This window comes from Fopius arisanus, unplaced genomic scaffold (assembly GCF_000806365.1).
Source record: "Fopius arisanus strain USDA-PBARC FA_bdor unplaced genomic scaffold, ASM80636v1 scaffold00035, whole genome shotgun sequence".
Lineage (NCBI taxonomy): Eukaryota > Metazoa > Arthropoda > Insecta > Hymenoptera > Braconidae > Fopius > Fopius arisanus.
Window position 1 is genome coordinate 845,107 of NW_011887774.1, and position 9,444 is coordinate 854,550.

A 9,444-nucleotide genomic window follows, 5' to 3' on the forward strand; every position below is an offset into this window, starting at 1 on the left:
TAGGTAAATGACCAAATCAACTTTTACGAAATTCTCATGACTTACAATGTGCGATCTAAACTTCACGTTTTTAAATCATATACTTCAAGTCATCTCATCTCTTTTAATGGGTGCTTGTGGATGTCTATGAGACCATTTTTCTCCTCCTCTCTTCGAGATATATAAATTTGGTAACAATTTATAATTTAGGAGACCGAACACGCGCTCCGCGCGCCGTTTGATTCCGTGGTGTTGATGATGACGTAGCCAATTGACGTTAGCCAATCTTACTCTCGCCCAACTTAATTTTGGTGTATCACCTTTTATAGATAGGAAAGTTATTTCAAATTGATTCAAATGCACAGGATATGATTTTAAATTAAATGATACCAGCTCTCGTCGTTACCCAGGGTTCGTAATGGGGATGCAGCTGGTATGCATCCCACAAAGATCATGTGTGATTTGGTCTGCACTTTCACCTAGTTATTTATACTGCCAACACCATTAGTTGCTGTATATAATTCTTTTTTTGTTTGTACATTAAGATTTTATATTTGTAGTTTGTCACTTTTAAGGTATTCATAAATCTCAATACTGCATTGAAAACTTTTTGCGTCTGTGAACTTTTTTGTGGTACAAGCCGTTAAATGTTTATACGATATTTTCGTAAAAAAACGCACGACACTTCCATACCATTTGTGGTATCTCAATGAATTTGATTCTATTAGTTTCATGATGACATTCACAATCGTGTCCATTTATCGTTGACCTCACGAAAATTTTATGATGTAGTTAATATCTCCGACCGTCCGACAAAGTCAGATAAACACTATCTTATTCAATTCCATTGTTCGAAATGATAATTTTGAACCCATAATTTCACCATTGAACCTCGATAGTGCGTCTAGTTTAGGTTATGTTGATTATTATAATTATATAACGGACAAGGCTTGATGAACTTTCGGTTTTAATTGAAATAGCGATGTATGAGAACCCATGAATGTTAGATGAAATCCTTGGTATGGTAATTGAGCGGACGGATTCATTCAATTTAATCGCTCGGAGCTCATTTGCACAATGGGTTGTACAAAAATTTGGGGATATAGTTGGGTGGGTAAATTGAATGAGGCAATTTTTGGGAATGGAAATGAAGTTAACAACCAGTACCCATTGAGGGTTGTGTATCGCGCAGGCTATTGTAAACAGAGTGAATGTTCAAATGTTGTATTCTCGTGTTCACAACGTGCAGTAAGATAGAAGGTAGTTCTAGAATGGGTTGGGACTAATTAGACGTATCCTAGTAGCATCCAAATCCCCCCATGTGTACCTGTATTGCTCTCATTGAGGATCCACTGTGCTACAGAACTTTCAAAATGGGTATAATAGGGTAAAGGGAAGAGGTTTGGTTAATTGGCGGGAAAGGTATAGTTTGTTGAAAATTGAACTGCTGATTGAGTTTCAAAGAGAAATGCTAACGGAAACATTGAGTTGACCAACATCTTTGTGAAGGATTTGTCCTGGGTACAACAAATTCGTCATGGATGGACGCTCGAGCCGTTAAATATGATCTTCTTTACCCATTAACCTCGTACCTCTCGGGTAAAAAATAAGGAAATTTCAGGTTAAACTTGAGCTGATCATCTCTCAAGCCTCAGGACAATTTTACAAATGATCTTCTCTCTCATATCCTGGTAACGGCCATGACTGAGTCCCCGAACACCTGCGATTGTCTCAACAATTCAGTGGGAAATATTATATATTTTTCTCTTCCGTGAGAAAAATCGTGGACAGTCATCGCGCATCAATGTGCCCTCACTAGCTTCCCTGTGATGTTGCTCTGTCAGCCGGATACACGACATCTGACGATATCCCACACGTTTCCTATCCACTTGCAACGAAAATTTTGCAATCTCAACGTAAAAGGAATATACTACCATAAACGTCTGTTTTCCTATTTCGTTTGAGTCACAGTTCCTTGTTATAATTCTTGTTGTCATGTGGCTTATGTCACACTCGAGGACACTTTTCAAATGCACACAGAGAAATGTTATCGTGAAAGACGCGATCTGAAAACATAATTGGCGCTTTCGGTATTGTTCGGCTTTTAAAAATCGTAAATTATGCTTTCAAATCTGGTGTTTCATACGAGAGCATTTAGCTATACGTAGCCCTTGTTTTTAAGTTCATTGAGTTTAGTTTTTCCCCGCGGAAAACTTTACCAATGTTTTCAGTACCGATTATCCTCAGTTGTACTGTTAATTCCACGAAATGTTTGCTATGATGCCTCAATAATTATCATTTCCAAGTTGGAATAATTCCAGGGAATGAAAATTGTTTACCGATATCAGGGGTAGATTTCTGGAAAGTTCGTCTCCCCCTCATAGAAAATGCATCGCATTTCCCTCGTATTGTTTACAGCCCTCACAGTAAAATTATGATAACCACCCATTGACCATTTGAACACAGCAGGGGCGATCGCTTAGTTTTTCCTTTTCATTATTTCAGAACTTCTCGAGTCTCAACTTTGCTCAGCACGTGTCACAGGTCCGACCCTCGCCATAATGTTTCATTTAAACTGACTCCAACCTCATATTTTCAAATCCCCCCAGAAGTTTCTCCTTCTGTTTTTCTCAAGTTTCTTCAACACGTCGTGGCAGATTGATGATTTATTTAAACTTACTCTCGTCAACACATGTTGCGATCCTCCTCAGCACTCGTCCCCCCAGTCCACGTGATCATATGTTTACGTTAAAACGAGCCCCTCAATGCGTACATCACACACCCTAGCCGCTCAAACGAAAAAATAAAAATAACAAATAAGCCTTAATGATAATTTATTAATTGAAAATCCCCTGCAGGCAGTATTCCTCATCATTTTGTCTTGGGTATTGTTTCTCAAGGAGCGTCAGAGGCGCGTGAAAGGCTGACCATGACGAGGATCCTCTGATCGTATCAACCGCACTGAGAAAAGAAAATTCAGAAAAAAAATGCAGAAAATGATTTTCCCCTTTGGTAAAACCTCGTCATCTATCAAGCCTACGCGTCAATATGTACAATACTTTCGCTACACTTAACGGCATATCGCTGCTGATAGAGCAATTAGTTTGTAACACATACACATACACTCGATGAAGTGACGTAGAAATACCCTTGAATGGTCCGTTACGATCGATATGATAAAAGCGTTATTAGACTCCCCTCACTCAGCCATTATTACAGTGGAAAAAAAATGCTATCGTGCAGGAACGCCGATACTTTATGTGTACAAACAACACGAGGACAGCGTCCGCTGGACGCCTATTTGTCTCTCCCTGCGACTAGAATGTCTAGATTGAAAGATCACGAATGGCAGAACCCAACGATGATCTAAACTTGGCCTTGTTCATTATTACATTTAACTATTCACAGCATAAGTCATTCCAATTGTGCGAATAAGTTACATTCTCCCCGGCTTCTTATTCATACTCCGGACTTGATCATCGGCACTTAATGCACACGCCAGAGAGAACAAATCCCCCGCTTCGTCTTGCCAATACAAACAACACTTGTCCATGACACCTTAACCTTACACAACGTTTGATTACACCAGTTGTACGCATGCGCAAAGATTCCGTACGATCGTCATTAGAGCCATCGCGTGTCATTAGATTTTTCATTGTGCTTGAGGCGGCACATATCGATGATGCCACTTACCTCCAGTAATTTTCATAATCACCCGGCAATTATTTATCTGGAGCTATGCAGGCGTTAGGCTCAATCGGAACTCAGACGTGATAGGGTTGATAATCGAGAGTCAATGATTCCAATGAATGCTAATCATTTACCTTAACGGGAAGAATTATTTTTTTTATTTACCATCCGCCGTTGGGATAACATCACGATTCAAATACATCTGATATATTCTCCTTCAGTGCTGGGTTATTATGCGGTTGATATGGCAACTTTAATGATATAAATGCAAAGAACAACGAGAAATCCTCATTTTTTTTATCTCTATGCGATTACAAACGCCCAAATGCTAGTAATAACAAATAAAATATTGTTTATCACCCGTCTGAAAAATTTTTCAACCTCATACAAACTTCGGTAAACATTCATTTGCCATTCATTTGATAACAATTATTTGTACTTATGCATTATTACAGAAGGTAGTCATCGATTTGAAATTCAACCCTTTAAATCTAGATTTAAAAAAATATTAGAAAAGCCAAGAACCACTTGTGACCACTTGAAGACGCATCAACAATTCTTGATTCTCAGTCAAATATTTTTTTTTTTGCCCAACAAAACGAGTTACCTACGCGGAAGGAAAGACAAGGGTCTTCGTTTTCTTTATTGTCGAGTAACCAGAGGTAAAGGACATTATGCAAAGTCAATGCTCCAGCAGTTGGATATACCCAGTGTTTACTGAATATAAGCGTGGGCGAACGAGACGGCGGTTGATGCGTAATTAAAACATAAATCACGCGTAAGTTGGAAGGTAGACAACGGCTATTCGCACGATTACCCACCAAGAATTGCCCCCTCTTCACTAGAATATTTATTTTTATCCTTTCTTGTTTGAGCAAGAAAGGTAAAAAACAACTAAAAGCACATGTCGTTAGACTAAACGATAATTAGACAATGGATATGCATTCACGAGTAGACGCGACATTATAATAATTTGTTACTTGAAGAAGTATGTTTTAATTCAAATACACGGGTTGTGTTCTTTTTAATCACACTTCTTCAGCGAATAGCTGTATTATTAAACGTAAATGCATCAATTTGCGCTAATGAATATTTCCTCTTCTCTTCAGTTTTTTCTTCAAACCGAGTATTGAATCAGTATAGCGGCTTTTGTTCTCACTGGGTCGATAAATTACCAATGCAAACAGGTAAGAATGAGCAAGTGATGGTGAATCAGAACTATCGACTCAGGAATCCACCAAGGTAACCCAAATCGACTATTCATATCGTTTAAACGCGAAACATTGGCAATGAGAATTGGTTTAGTAAACTATCCGTTGCTTGACAAACAGCTACCTGACAGCCACAGGTATCTGGAATAGCTTTGAATACGTTTTGAATGTGATTTAGGTATTGAATAAGCCAGGAAATATGTACACAATGGGGTTGGTTAGGAATCAGTGGGTCCAAGGCTCCAATAGCTCCGCCAATTCCCGATGGAAATCTCATTCCAATTGTCTATCCAGAGATTGCATCGTTCGCAAAGTGTCTCAGTAAAAACATACAATGGCATAAGTCGTTATTGAAGGGACATACTAGCAGTTTGGATCTGCCCTCAATCTATTCAATTTCCGATGGAATTGGACGCATGAAAATCATACTGATAACAAAAATTGCTTACATCCACCTAACCAATTCCTCTGAGCCTTTTTTCATTCGATCCTCTGAAACCGGAACTCATGTATATATCCAACAAATAATATTTCATTCAATTGTCATCTGATTTTAGCCATAAGCATGTCTGGGTCAATAGGGACATCAAAAGATGTTAGAGAGGTAAGATTTAGGATAGGATTCGAATGCAATAGTAACCGCGTTGTTGAAGAAGACGGTTTTCGTCCTCCAATCGTCATTTTGAGTTGACAGTTGAATTGATCGAATGATCCAAGAATATGTTGGACTGGAAAATGTTAAACTAAACATTACAGATACTTGTTTGTCACTTTTATCCGGCTCCGGAAATATTCATCAAAAACCTATCCTCGGTAGCAATTGAGTCATTCTGTTTCAAAACTTTGCTTATATCATTAAATTGTCGTCCTTTTGACTATACAGATAAGATCGGACCGATTTCCAATCACTGCTTCTGCGCATTATCCAGACTTCGAAATGAAAGGATTAAGTGCCTATTTTACCTTTCAGAATTTTTAAATTATCAATTTCTTCTTTCAATGTTCACGGTGTCTGCTTTACTTTTTTATAACTTTTCATTTTCAACATTTCATGTTCGCAATTCGACAAATTTTGAGGGTACCCATTTTACTCGTCTAATAGTTAAACAATTGAACGCCATTCGACACACTATTCGAATTAAATCCATGACGGCTATTTTATCCGTATTTAATGAAAATTAAAAACATTGATAAACTATAGAAGAGTTATTGAGGAAGTGAGATCGAAGGAAAATCGATGAAAAAATAGATAATACGTATAGTGAACCTTCTATATCCCCTAACATTTTTCCTCACAACATACTCATAATAATTCCGCCATGATATCAACTGAATCACTGGTCTGGTATCATCTGTCACTTCTTGCATAAGTTATTTTTTTCTCCAAAACGATCGTCTAAAATCACCACTGAACAATGCCCAACTGATGTCTAATCATTCAGCCTCTGCCTCACGCCTCAACCCCAACCTCAACTTCAACCTCTCAACTGAGCCATCCAGCAACTGTCAACCTACAATTCAATTGAATTGTTATCATTTAATTATGCCATTAGGTACATGTACAGTACAAGAGACACATAAAAATATACGTAATTAGGTTTGCTGATTGAATTTCAATGTGGGGTTTTTTACTGGTCGATAGAATAAAGGGGAGGCATGAGGTTGGGAATAAGAAGGTCTCTAACCCCAGGGATTAAAAGAGGGAATAGTGGAAAGCGCGGGTTGTTTAAAAAGATCCTTGGTACCTTCTCTCCCTTGGATGAAAGCCAGTGTGGGCAGACTTAAAGGTTCAGGTTAGTCAACAGGTGGCTAACCTGCCATTGCCAGAGGGAGATGGAAAATGGGAAGAGAGAAAAAAAAAGAGCGAATGGGACGAGGTAGAGAGGGCAAATGCAGCACAACCTACACAAACAATGCGTCGAATGCACAAATACAAATCTCTCCGTTCTTGGATATAACTTAGGTAGGTACGAGCAGGAGGCAGAGAAAAATAAAAGGACTGAGGAGGACTCCCTATATCTCAACTCATACATGTATGTAGTGTCTGTGTGTGTGGATGGATATGCTCCACGTCTCTACGCGGTTCCAACTACGTTCGGACCTGAACACGTTCACTTGGGGGAGAGAGACTCTGGACCGTTCGAGTCTTGCACGTGTTCCTAACGTACCCAAACCCCTCTTTTGCCTGGCTGAGGGTTCTCAGTTCCTTCTTTTACTCCACTTGATTAAATTCATCTTTACAATTAATTTCTCCATACGTATCAATGCCCCATACGCCGCAATGCCTCTTAAACCATCCAAGAAAAAAATTAATAATCGGTCCCTGAAAACTAAAAAAATTATTGCTAATTAGTTGGTGAATCATCGAATCTGAAAAGTGATGGCAGATTTGAGGGAGGATTGCGATATTTGGTGATGAAAAAATCAGAAAATTAAGGGGGGACAATTACACCGGTGGGAGATGTGTTGATGACTATTGTTTTGCTAAATAACAAATCTGCAATTTCTAACCAAAAATAGAGAACCCCTGGTCTCTTCGCCGCGGGGCACCGTCCGTGACTCATCAGGGCCCCCTCGATTCCCTCTCGTACAGGAGCAGGACCCAAAAACGAACAAAACCCATCTAGCAGCGAGGCAAAGCCAGTGTCTGATCGATTTACGTCTCACACGAGTTTTTTTTTCAATATTTTTTTTCCTTGATTTGAGGATAATACTTTACAACGGAAAAGCTGATGGTCAAGCCTTTGAAATTGAAGATAAAATCATCCAGAAAATGTGAAGAACATTGTGAAAAACAAATTGAAATCATGAGTGAATCATGAAAATGCTTGAGCAATGAACCTGCAACTATGAATCACTGGTATCTTCAGGTTAGAGGAAAATAGAATATGAAAATAGCTTATGACAATATATTTCCAAGGGCTTTTAAGAAATCAATGTAGCTCCCGTTGGTCGATAGATTCAACCAAACCTCCGAGGATTGAACGATAATTTCCTTGTCCCTTTAGAGATCGAATTCCCATGCACGTGCATTAGAGCAGTGTCATCACCCACTGGGTCTCACCTATCCACAAACTGTCACGTTTGTGTATCCAGTTTTCACCTTTCAACCATTGTGTTTTAATATCACCACCATGACCCCACCCTCGTTTCATTATACATTTTTTTTTCTTTACGACCCACACACAAACGTCAGAAGAAGCAATGGGGAAGCCCCTCATAGAAAATCCTTACACCTGTGAGATTCCCATACACTTTTTCGTCCCCCTTTTTTGGTTCCCCTAAGCATAAACCGTCTGAGGTTATGTACCTACCTATTGAGGGAGGCAAAAAATCGGTATGGTGTAACCGTTTCTACCGTATACCACACTTGTCCCCTAGATTTTCTCCATTTTTTGTACTCATAGCTTTTGGAATAGGGTAGTACACCTGTGAGAGGGGCGCAGGAGAACTCCAAGGGCTCCATTCACATGCAGATTAGTCGTTATGTTACACCGTATTTTTCTGGTTGATTCTTTTTTCCAATGAGACCTTTCTCACTGCCAATCCTAAAGCACATGTGTTGGAACAAATTTCAGGATTATACAATGGTTTCGTGGTCTGCTGGATAAGTAAAACTATACAAAAACCAGAACCATTTTCAATTCATTTTATTTAATCGTCTCCAAGTGTTTTTTTCACTAAATTTAAATTAAAAAATTTTAAGTACATGGAGACAGTTGTTCGAATCATTCAAATATAAAAAATATTATTGAACACTATAAGAAATTGCCAGATTATTCGAAAAGATGCAAAATCATCATCTAAATATTGAAATCGGATATTTTTTTTCAGACATGCACAAAAAGATTAAATGTTTTTTATTGTTCGTAGAAAATAAATGTTCGAAAAAATATTAATTAAGTACAAATGAATATTTATTTTAGATTGATTACATATCGATATGACTACCTATCTCATAAAAAATATTAAAATTATTGATAATTGAAAATTAAGCGAATAAGGAACGCACCGATTTCTCACTTCTTTACTTCGATGATGGAAAATCGTGCGAAATCGGCATAACTTCATCCTTTTTCCAAATTAAAAATCAGTCGCGTCCTAGCTTCTCGTAATAGTTTAGTATCTGATATAACTGAGTATGACCCGAGTATCGGGATATATGTTAACGCAAGTGCGTCCACCTCCCCAGCGTTAAATACCATGTACTAAACTTTGAGGGTATTTATTTGATGAACTGGCTGATGAGCTGCAAAATTTTCCATTACGGCTAATCAATAAATGTGCCTTCAATAGCTGACCGTTAACAATTTGAAAACTATGCGACTGTAATTAAATGATTTCCTATTTGTGTCAGATGATTTCACTATATGGATAAGTGTCAGGCAATCGTATATTTTTCATCTGGATTATTATTGTTATTATCAATTATTTTGATTTACCCACTCAGTTAATTCCTCTCTCTCTCTCTCTCTCTCTCTTGAATTCAGTATTTGAATCAAACGGTAACATTTTAATTCTGGTAATTAAACTTCTTGCTGTTTTCAATTGAATTCTTATTATT